The following is a 19,331-nucleotide window of genomic DNA, read 5'->3' as shown; positions in this document are numbered from 1 at the left end:
TAGTTCTGTGAAAAATTCCATTGGTGATTTGACAGGGATTGCACTGAATCTGTAAATTGCATTTTGTAGTGTAGTCATTTTCACAATATTGAGTCTTTCAACCCAGGAACATGGAGTATCTCTCCATCTGTTTATGTCATCTTTGATTTCTCTCATCAGTGTATATAGTTTTCTGTATACAGCTCTTTTATCACCTTATGTAGCTTTATTCCTAGGTATTTTATTCTTTTGTTGCAGTGGTAAATGGGATTGATTCTTTAATTTCTCTTTTTTGATTTTTTGTTGTCATGGAAGTGTGTAAGAATGCAAGTGATTTCTGTGTATTGATTTTGTATCCTGTGACTTTACTAAATTCACTGATTAGCTCTAGTAATTTTCTGGTAGTATCTTTAGGGTTTTCTATGTATTAGTATCATGTTGTCTGCAAATAGTGAGAGTTTTACTTCTTCTTTTCCAATCTGGATTCCTTTCATTTCTTTTTTTCTCTGATTGCCATAGTTAGGACTTCCAAAACTATGTTGAATAATAGTGGTAAAAATGGGCATACTTGCCTTGTTCCTGATCTTAGAGCAAATGCTTTCAGTTTTTCATCATTGAGAATAATGTTTGCTGTGGGGTTATCATATATAGCCTTTATTATGTTGAGATTCCTTCTATGCCTACTTTTTGAAGTTTTTATCATAAATGGGTGTTGAAATTTGTTGAAAGCTTTTTCTGCATCTATTGAGATTATCATGTGGTTTTTATCTTTCAGTTTGTTAATATGGTGTATCACATTGATTGATTTGCATATGTTGTAGAATTCTTGCATCCCTGGAGTAAACCTGACTTGATCATAACGTGTTGTTGAATTCTGTTTGCTAGAATTTTGTTGCGTATTTTTGCATCTATGTTCTGTATGTCCTATGTTTTGCATCTATGGCCTGTAATTTTATTTTTTTGCTGATCTGGTTTTGGTATCAGGGTGATGGTAGCCTCATAGAATGAGTTTGGTAGTGTTCGTCATTAGCTCTTCTCTAAATGTTTGATAGAATTTACCTGTGAAGTCATCTGGTCCTAGGCATTTGTTTAGGGAGATCTTTTCTTAATCACAGTTTTCAGTGCTTGTGACTGGCTTGTTCATAATTTCTCTTCCTTCTTGGTTCAGTCTTGGAAGGTTGAACTTCTCTAAGAATCTTTCCATCTCTTCAAGCTTGTCCATTTTATTGGCATGTAGTTGCTCATAATACTCTCTTATGGTCCTTTGTATCTCTGCTTTGTTAACCTCTCCTGTTCTATTTCTAATTTTGTTGATTTGATTCTTCTCCCTTTTTTTCTTGATGAGTCTGGCTAATGGTTTGTCAGTTTTGTTTATCTTCTCAAAGAACCAGCTTTTAGTTTTATTAATTTTTACTATTGTTTCTTTCATGTCTTTTTCATTTATTTCTGCTCTGATATATATGATTTCTTTCCTTTTAAATTTGGGGGTTTTTGTTGTTGCTGCTGTTCTTTTTCCAGTTGTTTTAGGTGTAAAGTTAGGTTGACTATTTGATATTTTTCTCTTCCTTAAGGTAGGATTGTATTTCTATAAACTTCCCTCTTAGAACTGCTTTTGCTACATCCCATAGGTTTTGGGTCATCATGTTTTCACTGTCATTTGTTTATAGGAATTTTTTTATTTCCCTTTTTATTTCTTCAGTAACCTGTTCATCATTTAGAAACATTGTTTAATCTTCATGTGTTTATGTTTTTTAAAGTTTTTTCCTTAGTTGATATCTAGTCTCATAGCCTGACTGTTGTGGTCAGAAAAGATGCTTGATACAATTTCAATTTTCTTAAATTTACTGAGGCTTGATTTATTTCTCAAGATGTGGTCTATCCTGGAGAATGTTCCATGTGCACTTGAGAAGAAAGTGTTCTGCATTTTGTTAGAATGTCCTAGAGATATTGATTAGGTCCTTCTGGTCTGATGTGACATTTGAGGCTTGTGTTTCCTTATTAATTTTCTGTTTTGATGATCTGTCCATTTGTGTAAGTGGGGTGTTAAAGTCCTCTACTGTCACTGTGTTTCTGTCAATTTCCCCTCTTATGTCTGTCAGTGTTTGCCTTATGTATTGACATGCTCCTTTGTTGGGTGCATAAATATTTACAATTGCTATGTCTTCTTCTTGGATCGATCCCTTGATGATTATGTAGTGTCCTTCCTTATCTCTTGTAATGTTCTTTATCTTCGGGTCTGTTTTGTCTGATATGAGAATTGCTACTCTGGTTTTCTTTTGATTTCCATTCCATTTGATGGAATATCTTTTTCCATCCTCTCACTTTCAGTCTGTATGTGTCTCTTGGTCTTTAGTGGGTCTCTTGTAGACAGAAAATATATATATGGGTCTCATTTTTGTATCCATTCAGCCAGTCTGTGTCTTTTGGTTGGAGTGTTTAATCCATTTACATTTAAAGTAATTATTGATACATATGCTTCTATTGGCATTCTCTTAATTGTTTGGGGTTTGTTTTTATAGGTCTTTTCCTTCTTTTGTGTTCCTGCCTATAAAAGTACCTTTGACATTTGGTGGTACTAAATTCTCTTAACTTTTGCTTGTCTGTAAAGCTTTTGATTTCTTCATCACCTCTGAATGAGATCCTTGCCGGGTAGAGTAATCTTGGTTGTAGATTTTCCCCTTTCAGTACTTCAAATATATCCTCCATTCCCTTCTGGCCCGCAGAATTTCTACTGAAAGATCGGCTGTTAAACATATGGGTTTTTCCTTGTATGTTACTTGTTGCTTTTCCCTTCCTGCTCTTAATATTCTTTCTTTGTGTTTAAAATTTGTTATTTTGATTAGTATGTATCTCAGTGTGTTTCTCCTTGACTTTATCCTGTACGGGACTCTTTTTACTCATTGGACTTTGACTATTTCCTTTCCTGTGTTAGGGAAGTTTTTGACTATAATCTCTTCAAATATTTTCTCAGACCCTTCCTTTTTCTCTTCTTCTTCTGGGAACCCTATAATTCGAATGTTATTGCATTGAATATTGTCCCAGAGGTCTCTGAGACTATCCTCAATTCTTTCCATTCTTTTTCCTTTATTCTGCTCTTCAGCAGTTATTTCTGCCATTCTACCTTCCAGCTCACTCATCCTTTCTTCTGCCTCAGTTTATCTGCTACTGATTTCTTCTAGAGTATTTTTTATTTCAGTAATTGTATTGCTTGTTTCTGTTTGTTGATTCTTTATTTCTTCTGGATACTTGTTAAATGTGTTAATTGATTCTTGCATTTTCTCCATTCTGTGTTCAAGGTTTGGATCATCCTTACAATCACTCTTCTGAATTCTTTTTCAGGCAGTTTGCTTATTTATCCTTCATTTTTTGGTCTTGTGAGTTTTTACCTTGTTCCTTCATTTGCTCAATATTTCTCTGTCTTTTCTTTTCTTTTTTTTTTTTTCTGTCTTACTGTGTTTGAGGTCTCCCCTCCCCAGGTTTTAGGGTAGTATTCCTCCTTTCTTTTGGTTCTGCTCTCGTTGGGTTGGTCTGGGCCAGTGGCTCTTGTGAGCTTTGTGCTGGGTGGTGCTTGTGCCTGTGTGCTGGTGGGGGAGGTGAGTTTTTCCCGCTGATGGACAGGGCTGTGTGGGGCGTCTGTGAGGGGTGCGTCTGCTGATGACTGGTTTCTGTTTTCTCTTTCTTGTTGTTTGGGTGATGCCAGGTCTTGGATACAGGGGGAGGCCTTCGTGGGAGTTCTCACTAATTAACACTCCCTGGGGTTAGGAGTTCTCTGGCAGTCTAGGGTCCTGGACTCAGCTCTCCCACTCCAAAGACTCAGGCCCAATCTCTGGCCAGGGAGCCATGATTCCACAATCCATTTGTTATGGCATTAAACACACAAAAACAACAAGAAATGAAAGATGAATCCCAGACAAATGGCAAATACAAAACCAGACAAATAATAACAAAAATAAAGGGACTCTCTCTCTCACACACACACAATACCAAAACCATCCAAAAAGAAAAGAAAGGTAAGGAAAGAAAACAAGAGAGTGACCTGGTGAGCAACAAAAACCAAGAGTGATATCAACCAGTTAAAGACAAAACTAACCAAAACACAAACCTGAAAACAAACAAAACCAGAGTGCCAACCAGGAAATAAAGCAAATAAAACAAAACAAACTATCAAGCATGGTGAAATAAAGAAGAAAAGAAAACAATAGAAAGGCAAAGTTAAATAGAAGTATATAAAAAAGATTTATATATATTAAACTATAACTACAGAAGGAAAAGAACAATAAGAAAAAGAAAGAAGAATAAAAGCAAAAACAAAAAATTCAAAAGAAAAAAACCCCTCAGAACTGCAAAAAGCCAACATAGAGGTAAAAGTATATAAAGGAAATTAGAAGTGTGATTTTTTAAAAAGTTCTCAGAAGCTTAAATTTAACAGTAATAATAAAATCAATAACCACAGCAGCAGAGAAAAGAAGAAGAAAATCCAGAACCAACTATAGAACAAATCAAAATATAAGGATAGAAATAAATGTTTTTCTTGGATCTCAGCTGTAAGCATCCTTTCCTTCACTGTCTGTCACAGTCCACCTCCACGTCCCTAAGATGCCTTCTAGTACTGAACGGACTCTGGACCTGCTGTGGGGACAGCTTACTTTATCATGGCCCTACTCCTGTGTGTTCTTGCCTCCAGGATCCACAGCTGTGAGAGCCGATGTGTTTGTTTTTGTGTGTGGGAGCTCTCATTGTCCTTTTATATATTCTATAGATACGGAGTCTGCCTGTGTGGAGTTAACTTTCAGCTTGTACAGCTGGTGGGAAGATTTTCGATTCTTTTTGTTAGCCACATTGCCCTGGCATTCAACTGTGGCTTTATCCCCACCTCTGCATGTGGATCGTCCACAGGAGTTTACTCCTGAGGCTGTGCTGGAGGACTTAGATCTGCCCCAGTGAGTACCTGGTTGGAGGTGGTGCAACTGCTTGGGTTTCAGGGACCCTGGAAGTACCAGGTATGCAGGGGAGCCAGGAGTCATTGGTGCAGGAGATACGGTGCTTTTAGGGTTTGTTCCTAGCCTCTGGCAGCTCTGCCCCAGTGAGGAATGAGCGCGGAAGTGGTGCAGTTGCTTGGATCTCAGAGATCCTGGTGGTGCCAAGTGTGGAGGGATTCCAGCTGCCTCAGGTGCTAGGGCTATGGCACTGTTAGAGTCTTTTTCTAACCTCTGGTAGCTGACATCCAAAGGGCCTCCCTGGCTGGTCCTTCTCTGCTGCTTGGTGCAGCAGGTGCTCAAAGCCTTCCTGGCTGGGGTCTTTCTCATTGATTTGTGTGTCAGGCACTAAAAGGACCTGACTGACTGGGGTTCTTCTCTATTGCTTTGGCACCAGGCACTTAAACAACCACCTTCTCTGGGGTCTCTCTCTATTGGTCAGCTGCCAGTGCTGGTGGAGAGAGAAAAGCTACAGTGATGCCTCCACCCCCTGCGTATGACTCATCAGTAGCACCTCGTCTCCATGACTGCCTGGCTTTCCTCCAAAGGCATTCCCCACCATGATCTTCTCCCTCACATCTCTTCAGGCCATCTCCCAGCAGTCAATAGCAAACCTCCCCCTGGGATTGCCTTCCCATCCCTATGCTCCAGCTCCCAGCTGCTTAACATTCCAGGGGACTTGGGTCCCTGCCCAGGGTACATAGGGCTGCAGCAAGGATTGTCTGTGTGGTTCTCACTCTATTCAGACTGTCACAGACCAGCTGCTGTACTCTGCAACAGTCTCGAATGCTTCTCCTCTGTCCCAAACAGTTACCCCAATATGGGGATCTGACCCCTGCTTCAGTTTCCCCACAGCTCAGGTACAGGTTCAATCCTGCTCACCCTCCCTCCTCTTTTTCCCTTCCTCGCTTGTCTTACTGAGTTTTGCATGGATCTATATATTCCTTTCTGATGGTCAGGGTCTCCTGCCTGCTCTCAGCTGGTGTTCTGCAAGATCTCCTGATCTTGTATTCCTGATGCATCCACAGAGGGATATGCTCCACATCCACCTACACCTGCACCATCTTGTCTTCTCTTGGCCAAGTATTTTAAAATTTTGTTTTCAATATTTTTGATAAACTCCCCAAATATCAAATTCTAATTGAATTTCCTTTGACCTCCAGTTAACTTTGGGATTTTCCAAGGACCTTTGAGGCATCTGAGAGAGATATTAAACTAATTTAGGATTACTTGAAATGTTAAATTACATGAGATCATTGTCAAATGAGTGGTGATAAACATTCTTAAGTTATATTGTATAGATGCAATATTAATGACATTAATATAAATACTCTAAATTATATGAAATTTCTAAGATTTCAATATGTCGTGGTATAATGTTAATTATTTTAATGTTTTACATTTACAGAAATATATTTCTTTGTCATTGCAATGTAATCAGATCGTTCTGCCATTTTAAGTCTTCTGTCATTCATGGACAGTTATTGTTTTACTCTAGTGCTCTTACAAAGATGCTTCATCTTCAAGAAGATTCATAGAAAAGATTTTTTGGCAAGTACAGATTTCTTTAGTTGTTTGGCCGTGCTGTGTGACTTGTGGCATCTTAGTTCAATGACCAAGGATTGAACCTGCACCTGCAATAGTGAGAGTATGGAATCCTAACAACTGGGCTGCCATGGAATTCTCAAGTACATATTTTTTATTTTTATTTTTTTTGGTCTGAAATATCACTGGCTTTTAACCTATGTTGCAAGCTGGTTTTAGAAAAGGCAGAGAAATCAGAGATCAAATTGCCAACATCTGCTGGATCATCGAAAAAGCAAGAGAGTTCCAGAAAAACATATATTTCTGCTTTATTGACTGTGCCAAAGCCTTTGACTGTGTGGATCACAATAAACTGTGGAAAGTTCTGAAAGAGACAGGAATACCAGACCACCTGACCTGCTTCTTGAGAAACCTATATGAGGCCAGGAAGCAACAGTTAGAACTGGACATGGAACAACAGACTGGTTCCAAAGAGGAAAAGGAGTATGTCAAGGCTGTATATTGTCACCCTGCTTATTTAACTTATATGCAGAGTACATCATGAGAAACGCTGGGCTGGAGGAAGTACAAGTTGGAATCAAGTTTGCCGGGAGAAATATCAATAACCTCAGATATGCAGATGACACCACCCTTATGGCAGAAAGTGAAGAAGAACTAAAGCGACTCCTGAAGAAAGTGAAAGAGGAGAGTGAAAAAGCTGGCTTAAAGCTCAACATTCAGAAAACTAAGATCATGGCATCTGATCCCGTCACTTCATGGCAAATAGATGGGGAAACAGTGGAAACAGTGGCTGACTTTATTTTGGGGGCTCCAAAATCACTGCAGATGGTGACTGCAGCCATGAAATAAAAAGACGCTTGCTCCTTGGAAGAAAAGTTATGACCAACCTAGACAGCTTATTAAAAAGCAGAGATGCTACTTTGCCAACAAAGGACCATCTAGTCAAGGCTATGGTTTTTCCAGTAGTCATGTATGGATGTGAGAGTTGGACTATAAAGAAAGCTGAGCGTTGAAGAATTGATGCTTTGAACTGTGGTGCTGGAGAAGACTCTTGAGAGGCCCTTGGACTGCAAGGAAATCCAACCAGTCATCCTAAAGGAGATCAGTCCTGGGTGTTCATTGGAAGGACTGATGTTGAAGCTGAAACTCCAATACTTTGGCCACCTGATGTGAAGAGCTGACTCATTTGAAAAGACCCTGATGCTGGGAAAGATTGAAGGCAGGAGGAGAAGGGGATGACAGAGGATGAGATGGTTGGATGGCATCACCGACTCAATGGACATGGGTTTGGGTGGACTCCAGGAGTTGGTGATGGACAGGGAGGGCTGGCGTGCTGCAGTTCATGGAGTCTCAAAGAGTCGGACACGACTGAGCAACTGAACTGAACTGAAACTATGTTTTCCAGATATAAGGAAACCTTTCCTTTTATGCTAATTATGACTTATAGCAATTTAGCAAATTATTCCTTTATAAGCAAAACTGAAACATTTACCTTTTCTTTCTACCTGATCCTTGTAGAAATTGGAAACTCTTAAGTTTCCCATAGTTTTAAAAGGTGAATAAGAAAGGCCCCCTTCCTACTGGTGCTGGAATCTCAAGATAGTTTAAGGAAATTGAGAAGAGAGGAATTCAGCCAAATATATAGATATCACAGACAGAATTTGATGGCAAGTCCTTGGTGTAGCTTTTCTAGCCTTGGCAGGCTTTTTAAAGCCTCATTCTGAGTTCTTATTGTTAAGTCAGTAAGTTGTGTCTGACTCTTTGCGACCCCATGGACTGCAGCACCCCAGGCTTCCTGTCCATCACCAACTCCCAGAGTTTGCCCAAGTTCATGTCCATTGAACTGGTGATGCTATCCAACCATCTCATCCTCTGCCATCCTCTTCTCCTTCTGCCTTCAGTCTTTCCCAGCATCAGAGCCTTTTCCAGTGAATCAGCTCTTCCCATCCTATGGCCAAAGTATTGGAGCTTCAGTTTCAGCATCAGTCCTTCTAATGAGTATTCAGAGTTAATTTCCTTTAAGATTGAATGGTTTGATCTCCTTGTTGTTCAAGGGACTCTCAAGAGCCATAGTTTTCCTGCCTAGAAGAAATCATCTTCTAATTTCATGGCTGCAGTCACCATCTGCAGTGAATTTAGAGCCCAAGAAGAGGAAACCTGTCACTGCTTCCACATTTTTCCAGTCTATTTGCCATGAAGCTGTGGGACTGGATGCCATGATCTTAGTTTTTTTAATATTAAGTTTTAAGCCGGCTTTTTCACTCTCCTTTTTCACCCTCATCAAGAGGTTCTTTAGTTCTTCACTTTCTGCCATTAAAGTGGTATCATCTGCATATCTGAGGTTGTTGACATTTCTCTCGGCAGTCTTGATTCCAGCTTGTAATTCATGCACCCCGGCATTTCACATGATATGCTCTGTGTATAAGTTAAATAAACAGGGGGACAGTAAACAGCCTTGTCACACTTCTTTCTCAATCTTGAACCAGTCAGTTGTTCCACACAAGGTTCTTACTGTTGCTTCTTAACTTGCATACAGGTTTCTCAGGAGACATGTAAGATGGTCTGGCATTCCCATTTCTTTAAGAATTTTCCACTGTTTGTTATGATCCACACAGTCAAAGGCTTTAGTGTAGTTAATGAAACAGGTAGATGTTTTCCTGGCATTCTCTTGCTTTCTCTATGATCCAGCAAATATTGACAACTTGAGCTCCGAGTCATTTGCCTTTTCTAAACCCAGCTTGAACATCTGGAAGATCTAAGATTCCTCATGAAAAGTTCCAACACAGCTAATTTAAAAGAGCCTTTGTGAATTCCCTGGTGATCCAGTGATTAGGATCGCTGCAGGGGCCTGATTCAATCCGTAGCTGGGGAACTAAGATCCCAAAAGACATGTGGCATGGCCAATAAAATAAATAACCTTTGCGATCAGTAGCATATATGAAATAATCAGACCGAGCTTGAAATCAGACTACATTACAAATGAATTAGTCTTAATTTGGCTGGATTTGGTAGAAACGAGGGTAATTTTAGAGAAAAAGATTATGTTTCAGTGAATATTAAATTCTAGTTTTGTTAATTAAGGTCTGTGTTTATTGCCTAAGACTCACTTCCCAGACAGATCTTTGTTGGTAAGTTACATTATTGTAAAGTTTAATTGAATTATTAAAGGTGCACTCTGCATTTGTTTCTGAAGCTTATCACAGCAATCTATCTTTGGATGAAGATCAGTTGCCCCATGACCTATAATCACAAGATTATGTATATGGGAAAGGACTGCTCCAGCCTAGAAGAAAGTCTCCTTAACAGTCTTAAGTAGCTCAACCTCAGTAAAACTGAAGGAATTTGACTCTTGACTTTGCATTTCCCATTTAAGAAGGGCCTATGCCCTTTACAGGTCTATAGGGAGGACTGCTAATCCCAAATAACACCAGCATAAAATGATGACAACAGCAATGGTAGACAGTTGACCAAAGAATCCAAACCAGACCTGTAAGACCCATCATACCAGTTCAATTGAGCTTTTTATCAACTGTATGTCTCTCTGTCAAAAGTGGAAGTTATTCTTCTACTTCTAAGCATGCTATAACCTCCAATGTTCAGGATAGAAAGAAGTTTCTCTAATGAAGTTCTCACAGGGTATAACTACCCACAACATATATCAGAGCTTGCTGGAAGTCTATTGCTAGAAGCACAGGTATGATGCTTGTGCAACAATTTGGTATAAATTTGATAAAAATATGTAGTGTATAAAATGTTTTCTATTATTATATTTCTATTATTATTAGTATGCCTCTGAGCTTGTTCACTATGTCTTATTAGTTTTCTCTCGATATGAATAACTAGGCAAATATCTATAAGCAAAAAGTAGGCCCAGCACCAAGGGATATGATGGACCCAGGGCAGGTAGCAACCACCCTGGCATTGAGGGACAAATATTTTTGATCATCAATACTTTCTATTGAGTGACTTCCCTGGTGGGCCAGTGGTTAAGAATCTACTTTCCAATGCAGGGGATGTAGGTTTGACCCCTGGTCGGAGAACTAATATACTACATGCCGTGGGGCAGCTAAACCCTGGGAGCACAACTGCTGAACCTAGGCGTCTCAGTCGGAGAGCCTGCGTGCTGCAAACTACGGAGCCCATGCACTCCGGAGCCGACGTGGCACAGCTGGAGAAAAGCCTGTGTGCCACAACGGAGACCCGATGCACCAAAAATAAGTGAATAAACAAACACATATTTTGTATTGAAAGATTTGCAAACAAAGCTGCTTCATCTTCTCTAGAAATTTTGACAGCTATTTATTGGGTGCCCCCTCTGTTCCAACCACATGACATACAAAAACTTTTTGTTTACTTTTTTATTGAGATTAACTTTATATACATCAAAGCACACAAGCCTTAAGTGAACACATTGAATTTTTATATGTGTATATACATTCTCAGGTGACTGCCACCCAGATCAAGATATAGGACAGTTTCAGCACCCACCCCAGAAACAGTACTGTGATTGTTCCGTGTTATGTCTATGAGAGTAGTAATTCATTGTTTTTCATTGATATGTAGGAGTCCTTTATATGCATATACCACACTTTTTTACCCTGTCTTCTATTGATGGCTATTCAAGTTGTATCCGGTTTGGGGCTATTGTAAATAAAGCTGTTGTGTACATTTCATGTATTTGTCTTTTGGCGGACACAAGCTTTCTATTGTGATTATGCCCAGAAATGAAATTGCCAGGTCATGGGGTTGCTTAGCTTTAGTAGATGCTGCCAGTTACCAAAGTGATAGTATGAGTACAAACCTCCTAGTTCCAGTCGCACCACTTCCTTGCCAACACTCTGCATTGCCAGTTGAGTTCATCTTAATCATTGTGTTGGTAGTATCTCAGTGGTATCCACCAGTATCTCAGTGGTTGTAATTAACACCTCCCTTGCAATAAATACTGTTCAGTATCTTATCAAATGCTTGTCGACCACCTGCATATCATCTTTTGTGAAATGCCCCTTCAAGTCTTCTGCCCGCCCAAAAAATTAGACTGTCTGTCTTTTAAAAACTTATTTAGGGGTTCTTGATATATTCTGGGTATGAGTCTTTTCTCTGATAAGTGTATTATAAACTGCTTCTTATCTAAACCTACATTATCTTTAATCTGGTGACTGACATGGTAAAGAATCTGCCAGCAATGCAAGAGACCCGGGTTCGATCCCTGGGTCAAGAAGATGCCCTGGAGAAGAAAATGGCAACCCACTCCAGGATTCTTGCCTGGAGAATCCCATGGACAGAAAAGCTTGGTGGGCTACAGTGCATGGGGTCACAAAGAGTCGGACACAACTGAGTCTGAACAACTAACTAAAGATTGTGTGAGATAGGCATTATTAACCCTATATTATGATTAAAGAAACTGAAGCTCAGGAATGCACAGCATCTTGCCGAAAGTCACACACTTAGAAAATAATGAGGCTGAATTTTGTACCCAGGTTTCCTAATTCAAACATCTAACAACTTCCCATGACACCATCTGCCTCTTATTTACACATCTAAGATGTGTGCTTAAGCTTATAGCTGTTAATATTTTCACCCACAGGAACCACTCTTGAACTAAGTCTTCCCATTTCATTTATGAGCAGTTGATGTCTTGAATCCAGGTATAAGCCTTGGTATACATGGAATAATGGGAAGAACCTGGACCTGGGAGAAGGTCAGGCCTTCACTAGGTTCTGGCTCCACACTTGGCTGTGTCGACTCGGGGCCTGCCATTATAAACCTAATTTCCTTCAATGTAAAATGTCAGATTCTTACAGTGTTGTGGTGGGATGAAATGCAACCACACGCACCACTGCTTGCAGACTCTGTGGGGCTGCTCACACTTCTTGGTTGCCTTCTTCTGTTCCCAAGTTTCAGTTAGTTTTGGTTTGAGTTCCTCCCCCCTGCAGCATGCTTTGGGTTACAATTCAGCCATGTAGCAGAAGGGCTGCTCCTCCAGCTGTTCCAGAGGAAGGATGGCAACTCACATTCATAATGTGTATTTGTTAATACAGTTGACCCTTGAACAACACAGGTTTGAGCTCTGAGGGCGCCCTCACAGGCAGATTTTTTTTCAGTAAATACAGTACAACATGATCCATGGTTTGTTGAATCCTCAGATGCAGAAACTAGGATACAGAGGGCTGACTCTGGGACTTGATTACCCACAGATTTGTATATCAACGGTGGATCCTGGAGCCAGGAATGACTGTACTCATCCAGATCATTGAGAAAATTATTGAACACACTGCACCATTCTCCACCCTTCTCTCCTGTTGAATCTTTCCTTCAGGTCTCAGATGAGCTATCCATTCTACCGGGAACCCACTCGGGGCTGCCTCAGGTGCCTGCCCTCTGTCCCCCTCGTCTCCTCACCTACCTCCCTTTCTTGTGTCACCAGCTGGGGTGTCCATAATGTGGATCAACTCTCAGCTCCTTGAGGATGGAAGTCGGGTCACACATTAATTATCAGGGCATTGTACAGCAACCGCCCAGCGTAGAAGTGGCATTTAGAAAATATTAGCTATGCAAATATGTGTTTAATTATCATAACCTTGAATTTATGAAAAACTGAGGCAAGACATAATATTCATAGAGGATTCCATGAGGGATGTACAACTCATCTATTTAATCAGTACTTCTCAGACCTGGCTATACAGATCCTGCTCAACTTATGAGGAATTACAACCCCGTAAACCCAAAGTTGAAAATATTTTAAGTCAAAAGTGCACTTAATAGGGAGTTTCCTGGTGGCCTAGTGGTTAGAATTCTGGGCTTTCACCACCATGGCCAGGGTTCAATCTCTGGTTAGGGATTTGAGATCTTGCAAGCCACATGGTGTGGCAAAAAAAAAAAAAAAAAAAAAAAGCATTTAATACACAACCTACCAAACATCATGGCTTAGGTTAGCCTACCTTAAACATGTTCAGAAGCCTTTGGGCAAAACCATCTAACAGAAAGCCTGTTTTGATATTTATTGATTTTAGGTTGCATCCAGTCTCAGTGTGGCATGCAGGACCTTCGCTGGAGCATGAGGGGTCTTTCAGTGTGGTGCTTTTCTCTAGTTGTTGTGTGTGGGCTCTCTGGTTGAGGCGCCTGGGCGTAGTTGCCCCACTGCATGTGGGATATTAGTTCCCCGACCAGAGATCAAACCCGCAACCCCTGCATTGGAAGGTGAATTCTTCACCACTGGACCACCAGGAAAGTCCCAGAAAGCCTATTTACAATAAAGTGTTGAACATCTCTTGTAACTGAATGTTGTACTGAAAAGTGAAAAGCAAAATGTAACTGCATCAGTTGTTTACATCTGTGACCCCATGACTGACTGGGAACTTTGGCTCACTGCCACTGCCTAGGATCAGGAGAGGATGTTGTACTGCATATTGACAGCCCAGAATTCAAAATTCCAAGTATGGGTCCTACTGAGCACATAGCACATTGTCAAGTCAAAATGTCAGAAGTGAGCCATCTTAAGTTGGGTGTATGAATGTTAGAATAATTCGAAATCTCAAAAATGTCAGACTTTCTGGCTCATGGAGTCTTGTGTTGTTGGTATTGCAAAAGCACCCCAGGGCTTTCTAATGTGCAGCCAAAGTTGGAAACCACTGCTCCAAAGAATCCACATTTTATGAATAAGAGCTGCTTGCATATCATGCACCATTTAAGTCCCACATTAAATTGTCTTTATTGAATTATCCATGGATTTTATGCCTAGTTTGAGCAACTTAAAGATGTGTGACTAGAGTTATAAAGGTAGGGATGTTGTTGCCAATGGATCACTATATGAAGACATATAGGAAAAAAGTTGTGATTCTCCTGAGCAACTGGCTTATGTTTATCTTATGGATGCTGGGAGTCATCTAATTAACACTTCTCTGAACATGTCATAGCTGATGGAAAGCTCGTGGTCAAAGTCATGATCCACCTTTATCACATATATAGAATTTTATTGTTTATATGTTGTGTGTTAACGTAATTCCTCTTTATTTTTTGTCTTTTTCATCCTCCTTTCCTCATTTTCTCCCACAATAATCTTTTTAATTGAGATATAATTCATATACTATAAAACTCACTCTTTTAAAGTGTACAATTTGTGATTTTTAGTATAGTCACATCACTGCTGAGAGCAGCACCACTAACTAATTGCAGAATATTTTCAACACCCCCAGAAGAAATTCTTTACCCACTGGCAGTTGCTCCTTCTTCACCCCTTCCCTCAGCCTTTGACAAGCAATGGTCAACTTTCTGTCTATGGTTTTGCCTATTCTGGACATTTCATATAAATGAAGTCATATAATTATGTAGTCCTTTATGTCTGGTTTCATTAATTTAGTGTAATGTTTTCAAAGTTCACTTACACTGAAGCTTGTATCAATGTTTTATTCCTTTATCAATACTTTATTCCTTTTCATAGCTGAATAATATTCCATTGTTCAGAATGAAAGTACCACATTTTGTTTTTCCATGGACATTTGGCTTTCCACTTTTTGGCTATCATGAATAATGCTGCTTAAACATTCATTTAGAAGTTTTTGTGAACATGTTTCAGTTCTCTTGGGTATATACCTACAAATGGATTTGTCAGGTCATATAGTACTTCTGTGCTTAAATTTTTGAGACTCCTTTCTCATTAAAATTTTTTTTATCTTATTGCATTATATGTATCTCTGTAAGCCACTACAAATCCTTCTTTTTGCAAGGAGGCAGAGTATAAATAAATAAATAAATCACAAAGCACTCTCAAGCCATCTGTTTAATAATCTGTGCTAGAATTTTGCCAGGATTCTGTATTGAGCCATTTGGTCTATAGTTTCCAGAAATACCTTCTGTCTCTTTGTGAAAATCAGAACATTTTCTTATCTCCAATTTCCTCATAGTTTGTCCAGGTTGTTCTTCATTCCTACTTGCAAGTTATTTCATGACCCTGTATCTAAATCATCTGAATCTGGCCCCCAGAATTCATCTGCAGCCACATAAGTTCTCAACTGTCTGGTGATGTACTTAAAATTTTATAGCCAAGTAATTTGTGTACATGGTTAAAAATAAAGTAGAACAGAAGAGCTTACGACGAACAGTCCCACCTCCTTCCTTCTCCCTATAGTCCTGCTCCCAGAGGCAACTGCTTCTAAGTCTTCTAGCACTTTATTCTGGGAAGGACTTCTGGATCTCTAAACAATGTGCTTATGTGACTATTTCTGGATTTCTCAGTTTAAAATATCCTTTCTTGGTTTATAACTATAAAAGATAAGAATTTATTTCATATACATCATCAAAATAACCCTCCACCCTACTCACAACATGGGTCCCCTTTACAAGCTGTTTTTATTTAGATCTTCTAAATAACATAAAAATGTGTGTTGATTACCTATGTTGCTTTAAGTAACAAATTTTTATCTTTATGTCTCATCCCATCAGCTATTGACAGTAGTCTTGACCCACTATTTTGTAGGATAAGGATATCACTCCTACCTTTCCATTTGGCTTCCCTTCCCAGCTTCCGTCTTCTGAACGTTTATTTTAGATCAGTGTTGATAACCTGCATGTACAAGTTTCTAGTTGTAATTAAGTCTTCTGTGCTCCCTTTATTAGTTGGCCCTAAAAGTTTAAATCAATAAATAATGTTTATATTTGTAACCATGTAAATATATTTATTGCAAAACCAGCAAAGTCCTATAATTGCATTTCTTTCTTTTATTTGTTTCAGTTTCTTATAGTTTCAGATTACCTTTCTTCTCCTTCCTCTTAACCCTTCTCTTCTCTTTCTTTGCCATGATTATTTCCTCATGTTTGTTTCTAAATTTTCTGCTTCTTGAGTATTCTGTTTCTGAGGTTCCTGTTTTTCCCAGGCACCTCACACAGGGCCCCCTCCATTATGTGCTCTAATTTGGGCGCGTTGCTTTTCTGTTAGACAGCTGTTGGCTGGGCGCCTCTTCTCACTGGTACACTGAGCTGGTCCCACTGTTTTCTCTCCCTTCCTTCCTTCTTTCTTCTGTTCCTCCCTCCCTCTGTTTTTGTTTAGGCTATTATTTTGCTACACCATATCTCAGGTAATTTCTTAAAAGGAGTGTTTGCATGGGTGAGAGATAATTTAGGAGTTTGGAATTAACATAGATACACTACTATGTATAAAAAAACAAGGACCTGCCATATACCACAGGGAACTATACTTTATGCCCTGTAATAACCTGTAATGGAAAAGAATCTGAAAAAGAATATATATCTCATACATATGAAACTGAATCAGTTTGCTGTACATCTGAAGCTAACACTTCATTGTAATTAACTGTACTTCAATTTTTAAAAAATGATTCTTTAGAAAGAAAGAGTGTGGGATCTCATAGATTTTCTGAGTTTCTAGCTCCTCAACGTGTTACAGCTCCATCCTCATACTTGAATGAAAGTTTGGATGGATATAGACTTCTTTGTTGAAAATTGCTTTTTTCACAGAATGTTGATGGCATCACTCCAGCTTTTGCTAAAGAGAGTCCTGAGGTCAGTTTGATTCCTACACTTTTAAAGGTAAAATTTTCTTATTCTCTAGGGAAATGTTTAGGATCTTGGCTTTATTATGGCTATTCTAAAATTTCACCATGATGATGCTCATATGCAGGTCCCTTATTCACTCATTGTGCTGGATCCATGGTGTCCCCTTTACAAGCTGTTCTTCAGCTTTGAGAAATTATTTTGTTTTTTTATTTGAGAATTTCTTCCCTTCTGTTTTCTCTTTACATTTTTTTTTTCCTGGGTATTTCTCTTATCCAGTCATCAAACTAATTCTCTAACTCAGACAGTAAAGCGTCTGCCTGCAATGCGGGAGACCCGGCTGGGTTGGGAAGATCCCGTGAAGAAGGAAATGGCAACCCACACTCCAATACTCTTACCTGGAAAATCTCATGGACAGAGGAGCCTGGTAGGTTACAGTCCATGGGGTCGCAGAGTCGGACATGACTGAGCGACTTCAGTTTCCTTTCACTTACCTCCCAACACTTTCTCTTGAAGTTTCAGTTTCCATAATCCTATTTTAAATTTCCAGGTGCTCACATTTATTTTCTGGTTCTCCTTTCATAGCATCCTGTACTTGTTTAGAGATGTAACACTTCCTCAAATCTCCCTGATTAAAGTTATTGAAAATTCCTTTAGTTTTCTGTGCCCTAAATTATTTATCTTTATTATGGAGTATCCCCTGCTAATTTATCTGTATCTTTTATTAATGCCAGAGACTTTTTTTCCCAAATGTCTGATGATCATTTTCTTTTCATATTTAAGAATGAGTCTGGGCTGGTCACGTGGCAGGTTGGCAGTGAGCCTGCATCACATAAGGACTCCAGTATTAGAGGCAGAAGCCCCTGCTTTGGAGGCATTGGACTGAACCCTCCAACTGGGGATGTACCCCTGGCAAGTCTGCTGCTCGGGAACTGGCTCTTCCATGTACCGTAGGCCAGTCCCCCTCACTTCAGCGGTGGCTGTGTCTCCTGCTTCCTCTACCCCTCACGGCGTCTGCAAGGCCTGAGCCCCTCTGGTTCTGCAAGGATGATGTGCAACTGTCTTGCTACCTTCTCCTCTGTCCTCCACCCACTTCGCCAGTGACCGCTCTTTTCTCCATTTCTCAGCTCCTATATGTTTCCTGACAATGCTTATCTCCAGTGACTTCCCTCCTAGTCTCTTCATCATTAGGAGAGTAAAGTTTCCTCATTGCTTTTTAATCATTTTAGTGGGTCACAGAAGAGGTGGCAAACACATGTGGCCAAGAATCTGTCTTTAAAGGCAGATCTTCAATCCCCTCTTAATGTATCCGTTTTACCTTTTTTCAGAGTGAAGCTCATTTTCCTTAACATAGGAGAATGAAACAAATTAAGAACTTTATTATTATAACAAATATCTCAACACTTTGAGAAAAGGAGACTTCAGGGGACCCCTTACTTCTCTGCTTGCTTCTGTTTCTCCTGTCGTCTTAGTTGAGACACATTTCCACACCTACCCAGTCACCCTGTCACAGACCTTTGCGCTCTCACATCCAAGTGCCATCTGTGTCTTATCCTCTCAGTTCTAAGTCCGTAACGTTTCTTGATTCACGGCTTCAGCTGCTTTGTCCAGGTGGTTTTCCCCTGCCCTATTCAACAGCCTGTAAGGAGGCCGTCTGCCCATATTTAACCCAGCTTCTGTATAGTCTAAGTTCAGACCTGATTTTATCCCTCATTTACATCAAAGGAAGGACATTTAAAGCAATCAGTACCACCACTATAGAAGGCTGTTTGACAACATCCATCAAAATGCTAGCTGCACCTGTCCGCTGACCTGGCATTGCGCTTCTAGGAAGTTTGCCTGCATGTGGAGGGAGTTATTCTTGTGCAAGATGATGTGTGTGCAGAGTGATTGGTGGCAGTACAGTAACTGTTTATAAAGGCAAAGACTGGAGACAGCCCAAATGACTATTAGCAGAGATTTGCTAAATAAATTAGAATACCTTCATATTGTTACCAAGCTCACTCTGCTTGCTGCAGGACAGGCCAATGAATCTGAGACATGAGGTGTTGTGACAAGGAATATGACTATTTGTAAAGCTGGCTGACCGAGAAGATGGCAGGCTAATGCCTCTAAATAACCATCTTAGCAGGGTCTGGATGCCAGGTTCTTATATAGATCAGAGATGGCGGTGGGGGTGAGGAAACAAAGTTAAAAGACCATCAATCTTGCAAATATCTCCTAGAATGGCAAGTTTCAAGGATAGGATGTGTTCATTTCTTCCTTCCTGCCATCTACAGGTGGACAGGGTTCTGAAAAAAGACACTTTTAGTTTAACAGTCAGGA

Source organism: Muntiacus reevesi, chromosome 5, assembly GCF_963930625.1.
Source record: "Muntiacus reevesi chromosome 5, mMunRee1.1, whole genome shotgun sequence".
NCBI classification, from domain to species: domain Eukaryota; kingdom Metazoa; phylum Chordata; class Mammalia; order Artiodactyla; family Cervidae; genus Muntiacus; species Muntiacus reevesi.
The sequence above is the reverse complement of the archived record's forward strand: the minus strand, read 5'-3'. Positions refer to the sequence as shown.